General features: G+C 37.0%; 1 long non-coding RNA gene across 1 annotated transcript; it reads left to right on the top strand.

Annotated features, from left to right (window-relative positions):
• The first annotated feature begins 22,669 nt into the window (after nucleotides 1-22,669).
• LOC149378848 (uncharacterized) lies at nucleotides 22,670-23,486 on the top strand. The gene is made up of 3 exons (XR_016294137.1): nucleotides 22,670-22,772; nucleotides 22,881-23,087; nucleotides 23,346-23,486. It is a non-coding gene; the product is annotated as an uncharacterized LOC149378848 (long non-coding RNA).
• Nucleotides 23,487-27,626: the final 4,140 nt, after the last annotated feature.

Raw genomic sequence — 27,626 nt, forward strand, 5'->3', positions numbered from 1 at the left:
TGGATGGGAGAAAAAGTAGGATTCACTTGTTGAGATCCAATGGCCTAGATTTAATCCACCAATGTGAACACAATAAAAGAAAATAAAATATTCTGGATGATTCCATGAATATCTCCTTTTTACTACTATAAATAGGGGTTCATGAGAAGGCAAAAATAAGTAATTTTTGGTGAAAATTTCGTGCTCCCTAGCCTACCTTGGCCGAGCACTTCTGCCTCTCTTCCCCTCGGAAATTCGTTTCCATTCTTAGTAAAATAAGAGAGAGATCTCGAAACACCTAGTTACGTGATCTAGTGAGATAAAGACTGTGCCCACTCATCTTTCTTATTCGCCTCGGAGATTACGTTTCGGAAGACTAAGGTGTCATCCTCGAGTCCTTCATTAAGACGACTCAAGACGAAGACGGATTGTGAAAGCTTTCAGTTCGTGAGCCAAAAACTGTAAGTATTCGTTTTTCGCTCTATATCGGTTGCTTGACTTATATGCTCTCGTGAATTAAATTAATTAAACATAACTAGATCTTGTTAATTATAACCATAATTTAATTAGCTTATGATCAGCGTAATTAATTATTTTTCCGCATTAATATGGTTATATGGTGGAATCATCTCGAACGAGTCGCATCGGAGCGATCGTTCGTGTCCGATGCGAGCTCGATCCACCAACAAGTGGTATCAGAGCGATTGTTCGTGTCTGATACCCACTTGATTCCCCAACAAGTGGTATCAGAGCTAGATGTTATGATTAATTAATCGATTCGTTCTTGTAATTAATGTAAATATGGTTTGAATGAAATTATATGTGGATGTGAATTTCATGCAATTCAATATATGATATGTGGATTGTGATTCGTGGTTTGATCGTAGAATATTTGATTCTCGATTTTCTAGATTTTTTGTAAACCCGAAATTCAAAGGGTATAGGTTTTATGTAATTATTATTATTATTGTTGTAATCCGATGGTGCGACGTTCTTGATCACGACGATCGGCGAGAGACGGACACAAAATGAAGAAGCATGACGGACGAAGAAAGCCTTCACGACTACGCCACAAGAAAACTTGTCACAAAATTTTGTGACAAGTCTCGACGGTCCTCTTCGTGCCGGGCCGCGCCCTCGTGGCGGAGGCGGTCCGGTGCAGCCTCAAGTCTAATCTTGACCTAGGTCAAGATTAGAGGATTCGTCCGGGCCTCAGCCCGGAAACCCTAGTGGGCCCACGGGCCCACTCATTAAAAAAAAAATTTACCGAAAAAAAAATTAAGTTTTTAAATGTTTTATTTAATTAATTGTATGGGCTGAGCCCTAATGATTTTTATTTAAAACATTCAAAATAAATTATTATGATATCGATTTATTTTAAATGGGACATTAGAATGGGCCCTTACTTAATTAATTTTTTCGATAAAAAATTAGAAAAATTAAATAATTTGATATTGATTTATTTTTCTAAGGGACATAAGAATGGGCCCAATTGAATCCATGGGCCAATGTGATTTGGCTCATCTTGATTTACTTTATAGAATCAAATAGGAAACGATCAATCCGAATCAAACCATTCTTGCATGCTCTTGCTTGTTTATTTAATTACTATGCCATGCTTGTATGCTATAACTTAGATCATGTATCGTATGTTAATGGTTGTCATGGGCTTTCATTCATTAAAATTGTCTAATTGGATTAGGAAAGTTAATTAATGAATGAGTTGAACGGATCAGAGAGCTCTGTCACCAAGCCGATAAGAGGCTAAGCTGAGAGGTACTTAAGAAGACCTAGTGTCTCACCTTCTCTACTGGGAGCTTTTCCGTGATGGAATACTTTTAGGATAATCAAGACTAGATGTCACAAATTCCTAATCACTAAGCTATATCGAAACATCTGTTTTTAAGGGTAGCTTAGAAACACTCGAGTTTTTAATATGACTTAGTGAACTCGAGTGGATCACCTAGATTAAAGTTAATGCTAGGAAAATTAAAATACTGAAAGTATATTGAGTCGTAGGTCTCCAACATTGACACAAAACCGTGAGGATGAAAGATCCCCTCGTGACCGGCGGTTTTCTAAACATGGTGGTCAGTTCCATTCGGAAGGGCTTTTCTGATTCCAATACCAATGTTGTGTCTCTGACGATAGGTGGGAGGGTTGATCTCTGCGTGTACTAGTTACGCTAGTGCGTATGAGCTAGATTTCTTTCACTGAAATGTTGGGTTGACTCATGCATGAACCAACCGGTGGTTGCTCATGTGGCCAAAGATTCCTATAAAATTGGTAGTTAGTGAGCATAGTTATGAAGGTGCATGTACTATGATTGCTCACTAATCTGAGATGGTTCTCATTTTCATTAGGTGCACTCCGTTACGTCACCAGAGTGAAACGGACTGTGGCTATTAGTCGAATTACCTTGGAATATAAAAACTGGGTTCTTTTGATTAGTATTTTATCTCGTGCATGTTTGCATTATAGTTTTTATTTCCTAAATTATATTGATGGTTGTTTCTTTTCATATTGCCGATAAATGTGCTTTTTATGTTTTTAGTAATCATGTCGAACCCTATTATGGCCCTGTTGTCGAAAGACGTCCTGACTGGAGATAACTTCCCTAAGTGGAAGTCGAATCTCAACATTGTGCTTGTGAGTGAAAGCATTCGCTTTATCCTCACTGAAGACAGACCTCCTCTTCCTGCTCATGGTGCCTCCAAGAACTTGAGGGATGACTATGACAAGTGGACTACTGCCAATAACAAGGCGGTGGCCTACATGCTCGCAAGCATATCTGATGCGTTGCGAACTAAGATGGAAGGGAAGGAGACCGCTGTGGAGATCGTTGACTCGTTGCAACAAATGTTTGGGATGCAAAGCGAGCAAGCCCGCATTGAGCTCACCCGTAAGTGCACTAGCACTAGGACGACTGCGGGAACTCCGGTGAGGGATCATGTCATCAAGATGACTAACTACTTCACCGAAGCTGAACTCCATGGGGCACAGATGGATGAGGTTACTCAGGTGGGAATAATCCTGAATTCCCTTTCGAGTGACTTCATACAGTTTACGTCCAACTACATCATGAACAAGTTGACGTATGGACTGTCTCAGCTGTTGAATGAACTACAGACTTTCGAGTCTATCACTCGACATGGGAAGAACAAAGGGTCAGCTCTCTATGCTGACAAGAGTTCTTAGCCTAAAACCAAGAAGATGTTGACTTCTGGTGCTGAGTCATCTAAGGCACGTCCGAATACTTCAAAGGGGAAAGCTCCCGCTAAGAAGGAAAGGAAGAACTTCAAGAGAAGTGGAAAAGGAAAAGAAAAGAAGCGAGAAAGCATTGGTAAATGCAACCACTGCAACACTGAAGGCCATTGGAAGAGGCATTGTCCTTTGTACTTGGCTGAGCTTGAGAAAAACAAGAAGAATGCTGGTATTGTACCTTAAAATTCATGATTAAAGATATCCTAAAAATGTTTTGAGGATAATTATTCATGAGCATACTTCTTTTCTTATTGCAGAGCAGATCTGATGGAGCACACATGTGTAGACGAGCTTGCTGAACAATGTCGGATTCAAGCCCGAATTGTAGAGAAGCTCATGCTCCGTTTGAAGATCTAATTTCCCGCTAGTTTTATTACTTTCATTTTTGGATTTATTTTTTGAACATGGGATGTGTCATTTAATAATCCGAGGTTTTCTGGATTGTAGCCTTTATGGCTATTCCAGAAAGGATGAATCTTTCTTTCTTTATGTTTTATTACATTATTTATGAGCACATGTGTCTTTAAATATTTCCTTCTATTGAATGCCTTGATTGCTTTTATGATATTTGAATATGCATGAATGCTTATGTCCTTATGAAAAAAATATAGAATATGAAGGTCACGTTTTTCCGTTCATATGCTATATAGAAGCACAATAAATAAATATAAATATTTTCTAAGTTATTATCTCTGTTAGAATTTAATTAGCTTTTATTGCTTCATTAAATTCTTATGTTGAATATGTTTTATTGTTTAAGAACTATTTAGAGCTTTGAAAGCGTCTAAATAAATATTATCATTATTCGACAATGACTTGTGCGAATAATAAGTAATAAAGGAGACACAACTAAAAGTTAGTGTTGATGATGAATTAAATTAGTGGGAGCTTCCTTAATTGGAACCTAGTCACTAATATTCGTAATTAATTGAGTGGGAGCATCCTTGAATGGAACCTAGTCACTCTAGATTTATTGATTGAGTGGGAGGAGCATCCTTAATTGGAACCTAGCCAGTCTAAAATTCAATAATCGAGTAGGAGCATCCTTAGCTGGAACCTAGCTACTCTTATTCATTGACATAGTGGGAGCATCCATAAATGGAACCTAGCCACTAAATAACCAATATTATTGAGTGGGAGCATCCTTAATTGGATTCTAGTCACTATTGTTCAATAAAAGAGTGGGAGCTTTCTTTAATGAAATCTAGCCACTTGTTGTTCAATAAATAGCAACATCCTTCACAGGATTAAACCCATCATTGAAGATGGCATCCTTAACCGGAATGTATATGCTATTATTCAATAATTAAAGTGGAAGAGTAATCAATGATTACCTTGCCACATAAATTAATGAATTGAAAGGAAGGATAATTTTGAATTATCTTGTCGTTAAAATCAATAACCTAGTGGGAGCATCCTAGAATGGATCCTTGTCACTCTCATCAACAATAAACTTTCCTTAAATGGAAAGACATGATCTTGAGATATCACTCTCGATCAAACTAACTTGTCTGAAAGTTATTAGCCCATATTTAATAGATCTACCTGTTAAGCTATTAGCTTAAAGGAATAGAGAGATCTATAAAAGGATTAATGAAATGGTTTAAGCTTTATAAGCTATAAGGTAAGGGATTGAGCCCTTAAGGAGAGACATTATCATCAATGATACTCTTCTTTCTGATACCACGAACCACTTCATTTGGGATCTTCAAAATTGAAGATGAGCTGTCCTTTGAGGATGAAGTTCCAATAACATAAAGACATGGATCGAAGTAGTTATACTACTAAACTTTTTGAAATATGAAAGGTAGATCCTAAGTACTTAACAAACTAATCATATGATTGTACATGGATGTTTGTTATAATCAATTTTTTGAGAATGATTGATAAGTGTAGCTCATAAACAAGTGTCATGAATAAAGTCATTATTATTATAGTTCTAGACCTCATTATGACACAAGTAAATTGACTGAGCTAACGGTTTCTAAAATTAAATTTAGCAACGACATGCTCGTTCCATTATGTCTCAAACATACTTATTGAGATAAGGTATGAGCTCAATGTTGAGGCTATTGACATTGTCTTTAAAAGGACTAATAATTAGACCTTAGACAATGTCGTATTTCCGAGAACAACTACATGTGTTGTAAACAATGTAATTTCTGGAAATAGTGAGATACTTAGTTATTTAAATATAGTAGATCCTTAAAGTCCTGTGTATATATTGAATATGAACACGACAAACAAGGATGAACTATAAATAACCAAGTAATGGAAATAGGTCAATAAAGTTCTTATTTAAACACGTTCAATAAATCACACTATAGTAAGTGGTGATGAGATCAAACCATGCAATGGTGCAACTGTTTTGGCACCAAAAGGGATGTACACCTAAATAGGGAGACTTGTTATCTTTAGATATAAAGTCTGGTGTATAATCTAAAGGTATGCGAAGTGTTAATTTGTTCTAAAGTAAATTTATTTACTATGAACAATTTGACTTGATCTTAAATGGTAAGTAAAAGATCACTTGCAAAAATGCATGAACTAGAATAATATGAAAATGGGACATATGTCAGATCGACATAAATGATAGAGTATAGATAAAAGTGGGAATCCATATGATGGGAATCTCAATCCTGGGTCAAGGTCTAAACCGTCTACAATGATGGCAAAGAATTAAATTGGCTGAAGGAAACTTATCTTCTCTGGTCAAAGTGGAAGATTGTAAGGAATATTGCCCACTTGAAGATAATGAATAAATGATTACTAAATTCGATAATAAGATAACTTTATTAGCATTATATGATTAGTGGGTTGAGTTCTAAACAATTAGAATCAATAACAACTATCTTCCATAGCCTCCGTATTAAACTGAGTCACGTGCTTGGCACCTGAGTTCGGACGGTGAGCTAAAACGAGGTCGATGACTGATATACGCCTGGAAAGCTATATCTAAAGTCATATATGTGGAACACATACATGAAGGTTGATCACTATGTGGGAGCATTCTACACTTGTGGTAAGTGTACGACCTGGACAGGTCTTGGTGTGGATGTCTCGTTTAAGGACCGTTACGGCACACTAACCGAGGCCACTATGATGGTCACAGTGAGACTTGATCTAAATCCTGAAGTGATCATGGACACTGGGTTATGTTACTGGGCTCTTTGACTCATTCGCTAAAAGGCTATTCATGCTAATCACAGCTTATGTCTTGGGAGTTTTCTCAGAGCATGATTCGAGTGGGAAGTGATTTACAGATACGGAATCCAGCCTTCCTGAAAGAAGGTTAATGTTCACTCACCTAAGGGTTGATTCCAGAACCGATAGATTGCTAGCACTTTCGAAGTAAGTAACGTTCGAAAGAATCTTTTGCTGGGGAAGCAACAATGCTTAGGGCTGATATGTATCAAGAGAAGTATAACGGATAAATTGACTTCTCTTGACACGGGTTGAACCTGGAGGATCTTGATCACGAACTGACTATATCAGTGGACACTCGTCACGATGAGTAAATATAATTCTAGTATAAAGGAGAGTTCAGTCTTGGCTTACAAGGTGGAGTATTTGACCAAGATTAAACGAATCGATGGACAAAAGAGAAAGGACTATTTCGTCTTTTTCATCGGATTTGTTAAGCTCCTATTACTAGGTCCATAGTCCCCGATTCGGCTCTGATAAAGGCGGATAAGAACTTTCGTATAATGATGTCTATCATTATTAATCTCACTTGCTGTAATTGTGATTGACAGCATTAATTCTGGAAAACGGGTATTCGCAGAATTAAATATATATTTATGGTAGAATTGTTTATTTATTGTTTGATCAAGTAAATAAACAATTATTAATTATTTGTTTATTGTTGGACCAAGTAAATAAATAATTAATTGGGTTTTAAGCAATTGGGCCTTGCACAAAATATGAAAATCGAATTAGGGTTTTGGCACTAGGAATTTGCGCAAATCCCCTTGGCCGTGTGCCATCAAGTTCGAAAATTTCAATATTGGTATTTACCAATATTTTCTCTTTAGTTGTTTAAATAAAGGAGAGAGAAAAATATAAGATATTGTCCTATATTTTCTTCTTATTTAAAGGAAAGTATTTAGGAGAATATTTAGGAGAATATTTAGGAGAATAATATATTCTCCTTTATTATCTCACTAAATAAATTATTCTCTATTTAAATAAAAGAATAATATCTCATAGATATTGATCTGATGGATGGGAGAAAAAGTAGGATTCACTTGTTGAGATCCAATGGCCTAGATTTAATCCACCAATGTGAACACAATAAAAGAAAATAAAATATTCTGGATGATTCCATGAATATCTTCTTTTTACTACTATAAATAGGGGTTCATGAGAAGGCAAAAATAAGTAATTTTTGGTGAAAATTTTGTGCTCCCTAGCCTACCTTGGCCGAGCACTTCTGCCTCTCTTCCCCTCGGAAATTCGTTTCCATTCTTAGTAAAATAAGAGAGAGATCTCGAAACACCTAGTTTCGTGATCTAGTGAGATAAAGACTGTGCCCACTCATCTTTCTTATTCGCCTCGGAGATTACGTTTCGGAAGACTAAGGTGTCATCCTCGAGTCCTTCATTAAGACGACTCAAGACGAAGACGGATTGTGAAAGCTTTCAGTTCGTGAGCCAAAAACTGTAAGTATTCGTTTTTCGCTCTATATCGGTTGCTTGACTTATATGCTCTCGTGAATTAAATTAATTAAACATAACTAGATCTTGTTAATTATAACCATAATTTAATTAGCTTATGATCAGCGTAATTAATTATTTTTCCGCATTAATATGGTTATATGGTGGAATCATCTCGAACGAGTCGCATCGGAGCGATCGTTCGTGTCCGATGCGAGCTCGATCCACCAACAAGTGGTATCAGAGCGATTGTTCGTGTCTGATACCCACTTGATTCCCCAACAAGATCATCAAGTTGGCCAAGACCTATAACCCAAAAACAAGGTAAGAGAACACTAAGATAAAAGGGAAATAAAGGAGAGAAGAATTACCGAAGCCGAAGTCTTGGCAGCGGCGAAAAGGTGATCGAATGGTGCCTTAGAAGGAATCACCTCAATGTCATCTATAGATAGATGATGATTCAGAAACGCTGAGGTTGGCACCAAGTGCTCTTTGACCACGGAAGGCTCCGAAATCGTTTTTTGTGACAAGGCTTGGAGGGCTCCGTCATTTTAGTCGGAGTCAGAGCCACTGACTTAGACGCGTGGTGGCACTTGGGATTGCTCATAACTATAGAAAGGGCGAATCTTTTCTTTGTCATCTCTGCAAAACTCTTGAAAATCCAATTAGGGTTAGCAACCTCTAGTTCGACGTGCGAATCCAGAATTTCCGATTGTTGAGGTATGATCAGTTTTTGATTAGCTAGTTCTTCTCTTTTATTTTTGAAACAATGCTTGGACACGTCAATCGTTGCCGATCGCCATCCCAAGTCTGGTTCACGATTGACATACTCAATTCCACTTAGTCAAAAGCTCGAGCTCTTCAACTGCATTTTCTCCTGGAAACAACGAAGAAAAAATCTATGAGAATTGAGGACTATATCCTCAAGATGAAGAATCATGATGATAACTTCCATACCTCATGTCAAACCTATCGAATGATGAACTAATCTTGTATATACTCAAAGGAGTTAGATCTGAGTATGAGTCTGTAGTAATTAACCTTACTTCAAGAAAATGAGATTTAAATGTCCAAGAAGTTCAATTCATGCTTCAATCACAAGAGATAAGGTTTGAATAAGGTAATTCAAACATAATCCTTTAATCTCATGGCCTGGTAAGCAATATGTTGTAAATTTTGTGTATCAACGTCATCAGAATCAAGAAGGTTTTTGTGTAGGCAGAGGAAATTTTGGAGGAGGTTTTAGTGACGGCTTCACCTCTCGAGGACATGGAGGAGGTCTGGATCTGATGACGGCAGAGGAATACCTTAGTGTAAAATCTATGGAAGATTGGGACAATTAGCCATCAAATTCTTTCATAGATTTGATGCTAATTTTGATCCTACACAACCTGCTCAAAGTCAATGTCAACCTGCACAACCTGCACATCAGGTTCATCACTCTCAGTACGATGATCAAGACATGTACAACACTAAGTTTGAGCAGGATAAATACTATAGTGCTACTGATGATGATCAATGCCATTTTGAAGAAAATTAATGTTTATTTGCCTGTGAGCTATTAGCAATCCTCCAACTACTTTCCACATGTCTTTGCTACACCCCATAAGTGGCTCCACAAATTAATTTTGCTAGCTCCTCCTCTATACCTGCACCAAACCAAGCATGGTTCCTTAATAGCGGTGCTTCAAACTGTTGTCAATGGTGCCCACAAGAAGAGTTGTAATCCTTATATTGTACATTTGATGTAATAAAGTCTCATGAAGACTCTTGCTTGTAATTGCTTATTCATTAATAAAAAGTTGAAACGTTCATTCATTCTTCCTTGTCTGTTTGAAGCTTTATGATAAAACACTAGTCTATAGTCCATAAACAAACTAAACAACTTACGAAGAGACAAATGTAGATTTGCATGAACAAACTCTTCGTAGTTTGCGTAAAACGATATATTCGCAATCTAAGGGTCAAAGGACTATTGACCTAAGTATGATTGTTAGAAGAATCTATGATGTCTGGTTATGAGGCATTGAGAGTTGGATACTCTATAGTTCTTCTAGGTATCTTCCGAAGGTACTGAATTGACCAGTGCACTTCTAGAGACAAGATAAGAACAAACCATTTAACCTCTTATGTCTCGAAGTCACTACGTATGAATTGCATCGTGCTTACCTTAATTCTGAAATGAGACATGTCATTTCACACCTTAGTATTCTCATTTGAGAAAGTCAGAGTTCGGACTCACTATGTGATTCCGAACAAGGCCTATTGGTGAAGTACTAAGTTGTGAGAATGTCATGAGTAACTTTGTGAAGTTCCCATAGATATGGAATTCATGTACAAGATTGCTGAAATGCAATGTATATCACCTCATGCTTTGTTCCTTGGAGTGTGAATAAATGAACTGGCTAGTGTCCAAATTGAGTCTTGACTCTTTTGGATGAAACAATGTGACTTGTTAGCTCCTCGTCAATACATTGTTTCTAACTTATTCACAAGCGACAAAGGAGTTGAGGAAATAACAACTAGAATGGTAAAATGGTAATTTTGTAAATCCCGACTAGCTGATGATATTCATGAAGGGTAAACACTGATAATATTATGTGGATCCACTCATCACAATTAGGTTGAATTCTTGAGTAGAAAATAAATTATATTGAACCGAGAGATTTTCAGTGTCAACTCTTTAGTGGAGTCAGTTGACATTAAGCTAAACTTGGAAAAGGTTTGTGAACTTTTGAGTCCAAGTATTTAGCTCAAGCTTTGTTCATTTGGATCCATGAGGTCACTGTCACGAATCACATCGAATAGGAATAGTTAAACTAGAAGCTAAGTCAAAACAAGAATGAAAATTGTCGAAAGGGTAATTTTGTCTTTTTGGACATGGCATGAAATGAATGTCAATAAATTTTTTGACAATGTCATATGATGACATATTATATCACACGGCCATAACATGTTTATTGGGCCTTGTGAATTAATTTCATTTCATATAATTTTACTTGAAAATTCTTAATGGGCTTTTCTTATGTTGTCATGAACAATTAAAGAAAAACCTAGAAAGCCTTTTTAGAAGGCTTTTGGCCGTCCAACCCAAGTGAATGGGAGACCAAATTTTGTGCAGCCCTTAGTGTGAAAGAGAGATTATTTTGTGCATTAATGTATGAAGATACTTGCCAAAAGAAAAAGAGGAAACAAATTTCCTCTAGGAGGATATGACATGGGCGGCCAAGGCAAGTAAAATAGGAAACAATATTGCTTCTAGAAGCCAAGGCTCACACGCCCAAATGAGAAAAGGAAATAAGGAATATTTCCTCATGAATATGTGATATTCTATAGAAGAGGAAACTACCTTATTGAAGGTAAAACCTCTCCTATAAATAGGAGCCTTATTCTTCTCATTTTTCTCATTCCACATAAGTTAGAGATCGAGAGCCTCTCTCTCTAGAACTTGTGGCTGCCCCTCTCCTCTCTCTCTCTAGTCATTTTCGATTTTTGTTTTGGCACCTAGGTCCTCATTTGACCTAGTGTTTAGCTCTGCAACTTCAAGACTCGTTCTTAAGTCGTAGTGTTTAAAAGTGCCCACTCACTGATTCTTTTTATTTCGAGTGATTTAGTGATAGAAACTATCGTGGTTGCTCGAGTTGCCGAGGAAAGAAAGAGAGACGTGCTGCGAGGGAGACGAGCGTTGCAACTTTCCAAAAGCTTCTCAAAGTTCAAGCTTCAAGAAAGGTTAGTAAACTTCTATGCTCATAATAGTTTTTATTTACATGTGCTTGCTCTTTGTCTAGGTTAGTAAAAAACCGTTTTACTTGAAAAAGAAAATTTTTAAAATTCCGCCGCTTTATGAAGCGTTAAACTTTTTCTTAAACCCTAGATCAATTCCATCACAAACCACGTCACAGTTCAGTTAGAGAATCTGAACATTCTAGTTGACTACAAAGAAAAAGGCAAACTTGCTATAAGTGATGGATCACTTCTCTCAATCTCTCATATTGGCGATTCTATGATTCATATACCTGCCACTCACACTAGCCTCAAACTCAATCAGATCGTACATGTGCCACAAATTACGAAAAGCTCCTTAGTATATCATTGTTCACTCGTGATAACAAGGTGTTTATTGAGTTTCATTCTATTTTTGTCTTATTATGGATAAGTGCAATATCTCAACTCATGTTGTAACCATTCATGTTTGTAATTTTGTTTTTAATAGTCTTCAGCCTTAAACACTAGTCATGTAGCTCAATCTGAAATGTCTTTATGGCATAGGAGACTTGGCCATCCATCTTAAAATGTTCCCAATCTTATAATACTACACTTTGTTCATGAAATAAAGAAATCTTCTCTTTGTGCTTCATGTATTCTTGGAAAAATGCATCAAATTCCTTTTTCCAAAATCTTTATATAAAACTACTGTTCTCTTTCAAATTCTCCACTTTGACCTTTGGAGAACCTCATCTATTCTCTCTAGAGATGGCTTCAGATATTACTTGATTTTTTTGTGGCTGCTTTTAGTAGGTTTACATGGATTTTTCTTTTGAAACTGAAATCCGAAATACATATAGACTGGAGAGGTGAATATAGAGCTCTAGTCCCACTCTTAAACACTATAGGAATATGTCACATTCACTAATGTCTTCACATCTATTACCAAAATGGAATCGTAGAGATAAAGCCCGACTCATTACTGAATATGATCTTTCTTTGCTCTCTTAATCTCATCTTCCAACTCAATTTTGGTGGGATGCATTCTTCACATTTGTATCTCTCATAAATTTTCTTCCAATACCATTCTTAAATAACAAGTCCCCATCTAAAGTTTTGTACTGCAAGCAATTTTCCATTTCTTGGGCCTTACAACTCCAATAAACTGAACTATAGGTCATCTTAAGTGTGTTTATCTAGGACCAACTGGTCACCACAAAGGCTACAAGTGTCTCCATCCTAGTGTTCGTGTCTATATAGTTAGAGATGTTGTGTTTGATGAACTGATTTTCCATATTTGTCACTTTTCTCTAAGGTGTCTTCTCCCAACCACACACATCATCTCACTCCAGTCCTCACCATAAGCCGCATGCTCACAGACATGTGTTTCCCACTACTATTAATCACTCACTTTCCAGTGCCACACCTCACTCTGAATCACCTTCACTAAGTTTAAGCTCCTCCATTGTGCCTATCGTGTGTCATATCCATGATCCTGAGCCATGCCTAGATTCATTCTCTGATCATATTCTACTCAGAAACATTCACTCCATGACCACTCGAGCCAAAGATGGGATTTTAAGCCTAAAGTCCTCACAATTAAACACTTCTCTGAGGTTATCCCTCTGAACCACTATTAGTCTCTCAAAAGCTATCTCTAACCCTCAGTGGCATGGTTCTATGAATCATGAATTGGAGGCATTAATGAGAAATGGTACATTTGTTCTATCCCACTCACCCCGGATATGAATGTTATCTCTAATAAGTGGGTGTACATGACTAAGCTAAACTCTGATCGCTCTTTAGTTAAGGTCAAAGCTATGCTTGTTGCTATGGTTTTCAACAAATATGAGGAGTTGACTACTTTGATACCTTCAGTCCAGTTGCAAAGCATCCAATAATCTAAGTCTTATTTATCAGGGCTACAACATATGGCTGGCCCATTAAGCAAGTGGATGTGAACAATGCATTCTAAAATGGCATTCTCAATGAAACAGTCTTCATGGCTCAGCCATCTGGTTTTGTGGATCGCCAATTTTCTTAGCATGTGTGTTTGCTCAAGAAGGCTCTGTATGGTCTAAAACAGGCTCCAAGAGCTTAATTTGAACAGCTCAAGTAGGCTCTCACATGTCTTGGGTTTCACAGCTCTTCTTCCAATCATTCATTATTCTTCAAAGGCAATTGTCCGAATCTCATGCTTATTCTTGTGTATGTCGGTGATCTCCTCATAATTGGTGGCAATCAGGCTAAACTTTGTCCAAGCTTAACTCTCAATTTTCATTGAAAGATCTAGGTGTTGTCAATTTTTTCTGAGATTTGAAGCACAAATGTATCGTCAATCCTATCATCTTAAGCAGAGTAATTACACAATTGATCTCCTTGCTAGGAAAAACTTGTTGAGCACCAATTTGTGTCCTTCTCTAATGTGTCCTTCTCTAATGTAGGGGGTGAGTTATTTGAGCATCCTCAACTGTACAAAATCACAATTGGTGCTCTTCAGTATTTGACATTGACTAGGCCTGATATTGCCTATCCTATAAATAGGTTAAGTCAGTTTTTGAAAGCTCTTGCACATGAGCATTGGAGTAAATGTAAATGAATTCTAAGATATCTCAAAAGGTTTACTAGACATAGGCATGTTGTTTCAACCAAGATCATCTTTGACAGTTGAGTGTTTCTCTTATGTAAACTGGGCGAGCTTAGTGGATGACAAGCATTCAACTATAGGATACTATGTGTTTCTATGATGTAACTTAGTGAATTGATGCTCAACACAAACACAAGGTTATTGCACATTCAAGCTCGGAAAAATAGTGTACAGGTGTAGCTGAAGCGACATCTAATATTACATGGGTCCAAATCCTGTGGACTGAACTTGGACTCAAGTCATCAACATGTGCTCTACTATGGTGTAACAATGTGGGTGATGCATCTTTATCCTCTAATCCAGTGTTCCATGCTAGAAAAAGCATGTACAGGTTCATGTTCATTTTGTACACGATAAATTGTAGTCAAACGCTTTGGAGATCATATACAATCCCACTGAAGATCAAGTAGAAAATGTGTTCACCATGGCACCATTATTTCGCAGGTTCAAAGCACTTTGTGACAAGTTAATGTTTACTGCCTCTTCACTGCAGTAAGCTTAGCTTGACGGGGTGTTGAGAGAGCTTATGCACATCAGCATGCAATAAGTCGCAGCTGAGCTGTACAAGTTGGTTATGCTTTAGCTTGTAGAGTGTAGGACTTTGACTGGGTATAAAATCTTATAGCAAAGACGGTTATCAGCTGAGATGTTCAAATAAAATTTCCTTTTCCTCTTTTTCTCTCTAGTATACAACGTTCTTCAAGTATATCGTCAAAGATTACACGACTTATAGTTTCCATCACCGAACTCCTCAAACGTGATATGATAACCTGATTGAACAGAAAAAAAAACCTAAGAAATAAGGGGAAAATTCGGGGGTACAAATTTACGCTGCCTCTATACAATAATACTGAATAGAATGATTTGAACCACGCCGAATAAGAATTTAATAGGAATATAAGATTATGTCTGATAACCACTAAGTAAAATCGAGAAAATCAAAGCAGTTGATTGTTACAATAAGACTTATCAAATAATATATTTTTAATCGACATGTAAACATTAAATAACCATTTATGACCCACTAAGGATGACTTGATTATCAAATAAGTTCCATAGAATAACATGCCGTGAACGAAAAATAATCGTTCAGATGTGGTAACTAATCAGCTCATGATCTAACTTCATCCATGCCTATAAAAAGCGAAACAAACCCAACATTAATCCTCTAGATCAATACTTAGATTTTAAATTTGAACTTCTTATAATTTTAATAAGATGATCAATTTTTTGTCCAATGATTCTTATTATTGAAACCTTTGTGGCATAGTTTATTTAAAAAAAAACAAACTGTAGCAGGAGTTGTTCAAGCTTGAGCGTCATCAAGTTGTTCAAGCAACTTTTTAGTCAGGGTACTTGAGACTTTTCCGTGCGCGGAATCAGTAACTAATTATTTTTGGTTAGTTACCCGATTTCTTTGGAATAGTAATATCGGATTTGGAGAATCCGATTGATTTGATTTTCGGCGTAGGAATTGGGAACCCAACCATACACATATATATATATATGCATATATATATACACACACATATATATATATATATATACACACACACACATATATATCCCATATGGTTATCTGGTTCCTTAATTGTTTGGCAAATTCACGAAGCCATAGTTCTTGTATCTGTCTCTCTATTCCAGAGATCTTCATCGACAACAGACTTATAATAACTCACAGTTTTATACCGTCATACTGAGTGTGAGATCGTGTTTTGCATATTGGCATGCTATTGATCTTCGGGAGAATTATCGGGTGAAACATAGATAGGGATTCTCTAGATCTAAGGGGAGTTTGGATTCAAATTAATTGGAGATAATCAAAGAGAAAGGTGTTTGCAAAAGGGAGCTTTGTCAAACTTAATATTACTATAACTTTGATTGATTGATTATAGTGGATTGTTTTCACCCGAGCGTATTAGTCTCTCTGAGTAGGTTGTTTATACCGAACAGAGTACCAATTGTCGTGTGTTCTTTTCTATTTTCTATTTGATTGTTTTCTGTTTATCATCTTGATTAATCTGCTTACAAACAATCGGTTGTCAATAACCTACAACATGAATAACCATCTATACCACGTTATGTAATTTCAATTGGTATTTGAGCGGGTCACTCGATTCACTGAGTGCTATTCGGGATAATTACTAATGTGTGTGTCTTGTGTTAAGATTAACATTAAAGAGGGACACAACATAGGTTGACCTCCTCTACTGGAATGAACAAATCATGTTTAATGGAAAGCACGATTGAAGGCTTTTCTTAAGGCTATTGATGAGAATGTTTGGTAGGTTGTTAGGTTGTTGAGAAGGGTGGATGACTCCTACTATAGGTGTTGAAGGAAAAACCACATATTTTCCTCTTGACAAATGGATAGAAGAGCATCATAGAGCTGCCAATGGAAATTCAAAAGCCATGAATGCAATAGTCTCGGATGTAGATGAGAAGATCTACAAACTAATTTATAGCTGTGAGCTTGCAAAAGAAGCATGGGACATCTTGGTTGTTGCTCATGAAGGTACACAAAAGGTTGGAGAACATCGCCTTTGTCACCTTACTACTTTGTTTGAGAATATCATGATTAAAGAAGAAGAGACTATTTCCGAGTACAGTGCCAGAATCTATGATATCTCAAATGAATCTTTCTCTCTGGGAGAGGTAATAGATAAGGCCAAGCTCGTAAGCAAGGTGTTGAGAAATCTCCCTGAGAAATTTGCCATGAAAGTCCTTGTTGTTAAAGAACCTCGCGATATGAAGGCGATGAAGCGTGATGAGCTCTTAGGATCTCTCGGAACCTATGAGATGAATCTTAAGGAGAAGAAGCCTGATAAGAAGAGCAAATTAATTGCCTTGAAAGCTGACGTCGCCTCTGAAGATGAGCAAGATTTCACTTAACAGATTGCATACATTGCCAAGAAGTTTGGAAGATTTATTAGAAAAGTGAATCAGCGAAAAGCTGATCAAGGGCAACATTCTGCACCAAACTCTCAGAATAGAAGAGAATGAAATTTTCAAAGGAAGAACCGGTTTGGTGAAGGTAGCAACAACAAGAGAAGAGATAAGTCCAATATAATTCAATGCAGAGAATGTGAAGGATTTGGCCGTACTGCTGATGAGTGTGCTAATACCATGAAGAAGAACAACAAGTCCTATGTTGCTAGATGGAGTGACAATGATTCAAATAGTACCAAGCCAGATGACGAAGTTAATCTAATGGCCTTCAACGTTGTGACTAATGAGAAGGTTGAGCACTGTTCTAGCAAGAGGTTAGTTGAACATCCTCCTGACAAATGGAGTAGTGACGACGATGCTGAATTTACAAAGGAAGATATTTTCAAGAACTACCTTCTGTTGGATGAGAAGTTGCTTGCTGTGACAGATCATAATAAGATTATGAATTAGAACATCACAGGTCTAAAGCTTGAGAAAAGCAATCTGTAAAAGAAGATTCTTAAGCTTACCATGGAGAACGAGAGTTGATAGTACTATTAAGGACTTGAAAGAACATGTGAAAGGGAAACAGAAGGCTCATTCAGAATTGAACCAACTAAAGAAAAATGGGAAGATGATCAATTCTGGCTTAAGTGATCTCGACTCTATTTTGGCAACACAAAGAAGAAGTGGTAATAGCAGAGAGATTGGCTTCCAAGGAGAGACTTCTCAGACTACCACCAAGTTTGTCAAATCCAGAGGAAACTTGTCTAACCAAGTATCTAAGAAGAGTTCGACCAAGTTCATGTTCCCATTACTCACTCCAGACTATGAAGAAGTGGATCTGCCACTACTGCAATAGAGCTGGTCATATCAAACCATGTTGCTTCAGGTATTTGGCTTATCTCAGATTGAACAGAGTAGAGAAGCATGTTGTCAATGGTGCCCACAAGAAGAGTTGTAGTCTTTACTTATGTACATTTGATGTAATAAAGTCTCACGAAAACTCTTGCTTGTAATTGCTTATTTATTAATAAAAGTTGAAACGTTCATTCATTCTTCCTTGTCTGAAGCTTTATGATAAAACTTTAGTCTTTAGTCCATAAACAAACCTAACAACATATGAAGAGATAAATGTAGATTTGCATTAACAAACTCTTCATGGTTTGCTTAAACAATATATTCACAATCTAAGGATCAAAGGACTATTGATCTCACTACGATTGTTAGGAGAATCTAGGATGTCTGGTTATGGGACATTGAAAGTTGGAGACTCTATAGTTCTTCTGGGTATCTTCCGAATGTACTGAATTGACTAGTGCACTTCTAGAGATAAAATCAGAACAAACCATTTAACATCTTATGTCTCGAAGTCACTACGTATGAATTGCATCATGCTTACCTTAGTCCTGAAATGAGACATGCCATTTCACAGCTTACGTATTCTCATTTGCGAAACTCAGAGTTCGGACTCACTATATGATTCTGAACATGACCTATTGGTGAAGTGCTAAGTTGTGAAGATGTCATGAGTAACTTTATGAAGTTCTCATAGATATGGAATTCATGTACAAGATTGCTGAAATGCAATGTATATCACCTCATGCTTTGTTCCTTGGAATGTGAATAAATGAACTGGCCAGTGTCCAAATTGAGTCTTGACTCTTTTGGATGAAACAATGTGACATGTTAGCTCCTCGTCAATAAATTGTTTCTAAGTAATTCACAAGAGACAAAGGAGTTCAGGAAATAACAGCTAGAAGGGTAAAATGATAATTTTGTAAATCCCGACTAGCTGATGATATACATGAAGGGTAAACATAGATCATATTCAGTGGATCCACTCATCACAATTAGTTGAATTCTTGAGTAGAAAATAAATTCATTTGAACCGAGAGATTCTCAGTGTCAACTCTTTAGTTGAGTCAGTTGACATTAAGCTAAACTTGGAAAAGGTTTGTGAACTTTTGAGTCCAAGTATTTTAGCTCAAGCTTTGTTCATTTGGATCCATGAGGTCACTGTCACAAATCATATCGAGTAGGAGTAGTTAAACTAGAAGCTAAGTCAAAACAAGAACGAGACAAGTTTTACGAAAATTGTCTAAAGGGTAATTTTGTCTTTTTGGACATAGGACGAAATGAATGTCAATAAATTTTTTGACATTGTCATATGATGACATATAATCACTCGGCCATAACAAGTTAATTGGGCCTTGAGGATTAATTTCATTTCATAGAATTTTACTTGAAAATTCTTAATGGGATTTCTTTAAGTTGTCATGAACAAATGAAGAAAAATCTAGAAGCTCCTTCTAGATATGTTGCACGCCCAAACCCAAGAGAAAGAGAGTTTATTTTGTGCATTAATGTGTGAAGATACTTGTCAAAAGAAAAAGAGGAAATAAATTTCCTCTACAAGGAAACTAAAAGGGGCGGCCAAACCAAAGGGGGAGCAAGCAAAATAGGAAACAAATTTGCTTCTAGAAGCAAAGGCTTGCTCATCCAAATGAGAATGGGAAATAAGGAATTTTCGCTCATGAATATGTGATATTCTATAGAAGAGGAAACTATCTTTTTGAAGGTAATAAGCAGAATGTTTGCTTTGTAGCCTACAGTTCTACTTGTCAGGTGGAAGTAGGTAGCTGGTACTTTGACAATGGATGTTTGGGACATATGACTGGTGATAGAAGCTCTCTCACACAGATGAAGAACAGTAAAACTCAGCCTGTGACTTTTGGAGATGGTGGAAAGGGTGAAGTTGTTGGAAGGAGGATCCTTAATCTACAAGGAGTACCTCAGCTTGGAAATTTCCTTCATGTAGAGGGGGATTAAAAGCAAACTTATTGACATCAGTCAAATTCTGTGATAAGTATCATCGCGTGGAGTTTACCAATGAAGGATGTCAAGTGTTTGATAAGGAAGACATGTTTTTTTATTAAAGGAATGAGATCGTCTAACAACTATTATCTTCTCGGAGAAGGTCGAACTACTTCTCGCACTAGTTGTATGAGCAGCAAATAAGATGAGATGAGCTTATGGCACAAGAGAATTGGGCATCTAAATTACAAGACTATGAAGAAAATCACTGTTGGTGGACTTGTTAGAGGGATTCCTGAACTCAAAGGAGATCTCACAATTATGTGTGGAGATTGCTAGATTGGGAAACTGACTAACACTGCTCATAAAAACACTTCTCAGATCAATACCACTAGACCTCTTGAGCTTTACCATATAGACTTGATGGGGCCATTCCAAGTAGAAAGCATTGGTGGTGATAAGTATGTCTTTGTTTGTCTAGATGATTACTCACACTATTCTTGGGTTGATTTTCTCAGAGAAAAATCAGTTGCAGTCAAGACGTTCATCTCTTTGTGTAACAGACTTCAGAGAGAAAAAGGAATTGGCATATCCTTTGTCCGTAGTGATCATTCAGAGAAACTTGGAAGACGATATTGACCCATCACGAAGATACAAACCTAAATTACATGAAGAACTTTCATATTGACATGAAAATTCAAATAGCGGGATTTAAATGTAAGTCATTCTAAATCACTAATCTTTCATCGTAAAATATATGATCTAATTAAACTTGGACTATACATGTTTTACGAATTATAATTGTTATGAATTCACATTTTCAGTATTTAACACGCTAAATATTTTCATGAGACTTTTAATGTGTATTAAAGAACTTAACCCAACAATATAAGCTTACGTTATTAGGTTCATAGTTCCCGAGTCGGCTCCGTAAAGATGGATCCAGATATTCTATGGGTGTTCGCGGTCAAAACCAAACCAGACCATTTTAAACGATTTGAGTTAGCTCCCACACTATATTTCCCTGCCTATCTAGATAATGGCTTGGAAGAGTAATGTGTCAGTTTGAGAAGAAAAAGGAGCTACGTGAAGAATCGAGGAGAAAATGAGGATCGAAAATATGAAGGATGCCTGTTCAAGAAAGAAACAAGGAGCTGTACGAGGATTAATAAAAATCACGACGAACGAGCTTAGAATGACGGCACTTTCAGAAGGACCTCCATATAAGGATTATGATGATCATTTATTGATTAAATATATACTTAAAAAATAATTTTCAATTTGTGAAATTGCTATGATACTTTTTCGCACTTAATAATTCTTTTGATTGTGATCTTATTATAATTAATAACATGTTAATCGTGTTTTGAGGTAAGATCCGTTATAACCACTGGCATAGCATATTAGAGCGACTAGACTCGACCCGACAACCAAGAAATGGATTCGATCCTCTAACCGGTAGAAACAACTACCAACACTCTCACACAACAAGTTGGTGTTAGAAATATTTTCTACATAAGAGAATTATAACAATTATCATATAACTTTGATAAAATACGATTTGAGTTCATCTATGAACCGCCAATTGAGTAACACCATATTCAAATAAAGGTGCTCTCTCTTGCATGATCGAAACAAAAATGAAGGATGAGAGCTACATGTCTATTTGTAACCATAGTCGACGACTCTCATGTGACCGCCATATTACCACACCGCAAATTTGATCCCAAACAACCCGAGCTTTGATCCCCTCGCCTCAGTCTTCCTTCTTCTAACATATTCATGGCAACGCCAATCACAAATTAAGTGTTCTTCATTTTATTCACGGTTGTAAATAGTTTGTAACTATTTTGCATTATTTTATTTTTATTTCTACGGTTGTGTTTTCCTTTTTTAAGTAATTTGTATACGCGTTGAATACGCGTTTAATTTAAAATAGTCATTTATTTAAATTGTCTTATATGAATAAATACGGCTTAATTAAAATGGTCAATTCAAATGCTGCCCCAACTGAATTCTTAAGATATCTTACATGGCACATCGTTTAATATATGAATTTGTTCAACAAAAACGCCCTAATCAAGCACTTTCCCATTTAGATATAACAATTGCATATTACTTTTTCTCATCAGTTTAATGTTCAAATCATAAACCCATATATAAATTATATAAGTTGGTTATTCATTTTCTTCAATAATGAAAATAGAAAAGAATAAAAATTGCACCATAAATGTCTTTCCCGAAATGGGCAAAAATAACCCAAATTAATTCTTCCTAAAACATGCCAAAAATAGTTGGCCATCAAAAGATTCAACACTTTCTCTTCTATCTATGCATTTCGCCTTCTCTCATTCCAAAACCTCGGCGGTTACAAAACTGCGCAGCGCTGTTAATACTTGTATATAAAGGCTCAGAAGTACCCAGTCCTAAATACCGAAATGTACTTTATGGTCTCATCAAATAGAAATAATAATAAAACTATTATAAGTTTGCTGGTTTTCACTGTGTTTCCGTGGGTTGTGATGACGAAACCAGTCATGACTGATGATTCGCCTCCAAACCCAGAAGACGGAGAGCTCTGGATTCCCTCAGATGTTTTCCAAGAAATCGTCTCTTCAAATTACAAGCCTCAAATTCTCACCTCTTCTTCTTCTACTAATACTACTTCAAGTGATATAACTAATAGAGTTAATATCACTCATAATATGATATCTTTGGTCGATGCTGGTCCAAACAAGCATCAATATCCCTCTCCCCAATCCAAACCAAGACCCAAGGTTTGTTTCCCCATCAAAAGTATTATATATATATATATATATATATATATATATATATATATTTACTATGATACATTTTATGAACTTATTATATTGCATTTTGTTCAGCCACAACTATTGCAGGTTTATCAGTGTGGGTTCTCTGGTGTTACAGTCCCACAAAATTGGAATGGTTCAGTCGGCCAAAATGTTATTATTAAGAATAACATTAATGATTATTATAGTCACTATAATAATTTTCATGTCCAAATAGCTCCTAGGCCAATTCACATCTACAATCCAATGTATCAGCCAACAATCACTCCAAGTATCCGGGTAAAGATCTCTTCCTACATTCTAACAATTCTACTTAAAATTTTAATAACGATTTCCTAATGTCGAAATACTTGGCGTTATTTCGGGACAAAAATATTCCGGCGACCACGTAAATTTATGACAGTTCATGTATATTGATTAGGTCTTTATTCAGGGCCTCATTTAGAAGCGAAAGAGAGTTCCTAAATTGTTTCAATTATTAGCCAATATAACGTATTAGACAATATTAATGACATATAATTTTACGTGATATTGCAGGTAACTCAAAGGCATGTGAAAAGGGATGGTTTTGGTGGTGTAAAACGTGGAGGAACGGGTGTTTTCCTTCCTCATGTTGCAACACCGAATCGTAAAAACGGGATTTCTCTCAATCAATACATCGATCAGAAAATCACCGCCCATAAGAACAATCCAAGTAAGTTTTTTTTTTTGTATTTTTTTTTTAAATCGAGAGAGTAACGCATAACAAATATTACAAAAATTAATCGAAAAACACGATGAATATTTGTTTTATTGGCTGTAAAATTGGAGTCCTATTTCTCGTAGGTATATCTGCGCATGACAAAACTGTGATCATTTCTAGAATTATAGTCAAATAGGTTGCTTGGTGAAGAAGAGTTCTGGTTTTACTTTGCATGCATTAATATTGGTGACAGCTTTTTAGCCACATGGTTTTCATGCATTGCGTAACATTGTTTTGCTGTTGTCTTTTTATGTTTTTTTTTTATCTGACTTGTCTTTTTATGGTAATTAGACTAGAAAAGATCTTGTATAGTGTTTTTACATCTGTCTCCAATATTTTTTTTTTTGTGTTAAATCGCACAGAATCCTAAACAAATTACTTGTCCAGGTTCATTGTGTTCGTATTAATATCACTCGGCTTAGATTTTTACAAAATTTAGTTATTTAATTAAGGTGTGATTATAAAAGGCGAGAAATATTTTCAACAAACGAACCGTCTTCAAAATGATTTACGAAACGCTGTATATAGATACTATGAGCTGTCTCTTAACAACATATATATTAATTATCCTTCTTGTTATATTCATTTGTAATAAATGTGTTATCCGTGTCGCTATGATTATCTGAATATTCGAATAATGTAAATAAAGTTACCAAGACTTTTTCATTGAATATCACAGAATTTAATACGATTTGATTGTAGTATCATATTAATGTTACTTCTATAACATGGAAGCGTCAATTTCTGAAATTTATAACTTCGTAAAATCTTAAACCAAACATTCATTCATCCTAGCTTCTCTATTACTGTAACGATTCAAATCAAAACAAACAAAAAATCGCTTGGACCCTTTAATTCAGTTTCACGTGCTTTTGGTTTAGTTTATGAACGTGTATATATATATATATATATATATATATATATATATATATATATATATATTATTGACATCATAAACAAAAATGTACATAATCCAAGTAAATATTTTGCAATTGATAAGGAAAAAACAATATTCATTTTAAGTGCACATCTTATAAGCGATGAAGTAAAATTATTTCATTTCACTTTTTCAGGTGGGAAAAATGTTCAAGACAATCAAAAGGGCAGGGTCGCAAATTCTGCAGCAATGGAACGACAAGGAAATATTTCAACCGTGACGCAAAATTTGCCCAACGATTGGACATACTGATCAACTGGAATTGGCTCTGGAATAATAATAAATAATGTATCCTGTTATACAAATATTATCCATATATTAATAATAATAAAGAGTGATCAATTCTTCCATATGGGTGTCCAATGATCTTTAAGGATATGTATTTATGCAATAAACAAATCTATTACCTGTGCATATCCGCGCACTTGCGATATGGAATTGGACGAATATTGCAAATGATGAAGCGAAATGGATTTATGTAAATAAATGTTTTAAAGACGAAATATAAATGAATATGTATTTTAATAAAGACTGAAAATTAACATCATAATTGCAAAACAAAAGTTTGGTCTTCATTAAGCTGAATTAATCATGGGAGTATATGAATAATGATAGAAACAATTTAATAATGTCGAATAAACGTGGACGACACCACGGACAAATGCAATAACCCTCACTTAGATAGCGGAAGAATACCATGATTACAACAAAGCCCTTTGATCGTTTAAAGCCTCTCGCATGGTATAAGGTGGGACAAGCCCCGACCAACGCACACCTGAGTCAACACGAAGAGCAAAGCTGACCAAATTATGGACAACAACATTACAAGAACGCGGAATATAAATAATATCAAAAACTTAAAAATACCCAAATCTCGCCTTAATGTCGTTCAAGATTGTACCTAGCTCCATCGTCGGAATGATCCCACTTTTGATCTCGCAAACCACCTCAAGGCAATCGGATTGAACTACTACCCGATTAAGACCAAGGTCCTCGGCAATGAGCAGCCCCCGGAGAATGGCATAAGCTTCCACGAGCGGGGGGTGGGGGAGGGGAGAAACTCAAGTGTTTGATTGAGATTGTCGAGGTGATAACATACCCTCGTTAATCTCATAGGACACACCCGGTCCCAAAGCGTCCACTTCTAGTATTCATAGCCGCATCAACAATAATGACGGTGATTCCATCATCCGACGGAGGCCACGTCGAGGCAACGTCAATGCTACCCTTCGGAGTGGAGTCAACATTAGCCTTCCTATAAGCCGGGCCGGCTCTGACCTAAGGCGGGCAAGGCTTGTGCCTTGGGCCCCCAATTGGGTTGGGCCCCAAAAGAAAAATTATTTGGCTATAAGAGTCGAGGAAATCCCCGGTCCACTCCACAAGCTCCTCCCGGGCCCATTTCCTGCAACCGGTGGTAACTTTATTCCTATGATTCCATATCTCCCAAACCAAGACAACAAAGAATTCGAAGTTACGTACCTCAACCGCATGCATGGCGCTGATGAATGTGCTAGAAGTGTCCTCCCCACGGATATTTCTAACCACATCCCCGAAACCCGCACTTTTCCACATTTTTCGGGTCCATCGACATCCCTAAATAGCATCAGTGACCGTTTGCGAGCCCTCAAAACGTAACGGACAGCGGTTGTCGTCGGTTATTTTCTGTTGCTCGAGCTTCGATTTGACTGGAACCCATCCTTAACACACCCTCCACGCGAGAAGTTTGGCTTTGGGTGGAATCTAAAGCTTCCAAAGATGATTCCACCAAATAGAGGAGGCCGAGGGAGTCGAAGAGCTAGCCACGGGCATCGTGGACATCGTCACCCTATAACAACCGCTCTTCACCGAATATTTTCCATCTTTAGTAGTGCCACTGGAAATATATCGACCACCCCGACTCGATTTTCAGGGATACCAAGAATGGCATTTGCATCCTCTCTTCCAAACATCGCTCGGACCAAGGTTTCATTACAACTCTCATCATTAGATTTGACATCCGTAACTCGCATATCCTCAGGGATAAACGGAGTGTCAACAAGAGAGAAAGTATGAGGGTGGGGGATCCATCTATCCTTGCTGATCAACACCGATTCCCCGTCCCCAACTTTCCATCTCGCTCCTGCTTCAAGGACCTTTTTTTCCCCACATCAAACTACGCCACATAAATGAGTCGGTCGAACCGCACATAGCTCCAAAGAGATCACCATCCGGGTAATAACTCTATCTAAACACTCTCTCAACAAGGCTTCCTAGTCTTCGCAAAAGCTGCCAAATGCTTTTGGCAGTAAGGGCTTGGTTGAATTTTTCAAGATCACGGAAGCCAAGCCCGTCATCCGCCTTGTTCTTGGTCAAGTACCCCCACTTACACCAATGGATCTTCCTCTCCTCACCACAATTCCCCCCACAAAAATTTGGCCACCGCTTTATGGATGTCATCAGTAAGAGTCTTGGGGAGGCTGATCGAAACAATTAGCCACGTACCTCAGGATGGCTTGGAGAACCGATTTAATAAGGACATCTCTTCCGGATTGCGAGAACCAAATACCTCTCCATGTTTTTTATCTTCTCCCACACCCTCTCTCTGGCGAAAGCGAACAACTCCTTCTACCTTTTCCCGGTAAAGGACGGGAGTCCGAGGTAGCATTGGTGACAATGAGTAGCGACAACATCAAGGCGCGTCGCAATAGTGACTTTACCATCCTCTTGGACATCAGACCCATAGCAAATCTCAGATTTAGAAAAGTTGATGACTTGTCTCGAAGCCGCCGAGTAAGAAGAGAGGCAGCCCGCAACGGCATCACATTCTTCCATGAAAGCCCAAAAAAATGATGCTATCATCGGCGAAGAGTAAGTGGGAGACGCGAAAATCATTCCGGCCGAACCTCACCCCCATTAATGCTTCCCATCATTTCCCATTCCTTAAGAAGACATGAAAGACCTTTCGAGCAAAAGAGGAAGAGAAAATGGGAGAAAGGATCACCTTGCCAAATACCACGTTGAGGAACCACGTGTCCTTTAACCACCCTGTTGATGTTGAAGGAAAAGCTAACTGACGTAACACATATCATGATCGTCTTAAGCCACGCACCATCGAAGCTTAGCTTTAACATCATAGCCTTAAGGTAGGACCACTCAGGGA

Source organism: Urtica dioica, chromosome 12, assembly GCF_054948205.1.
Source record: "Urtica dioica subsp. dioica isolate 48M chromosome 12, U.dioica_male_clone48M_v1_H2, whole genome shotgun sequence".
NCBI lineage: Eukaryota > Viridiplantae > Streptophyta > Magnoliopsida > Rosales > Urticaceae > Urtica > Urtica dioica.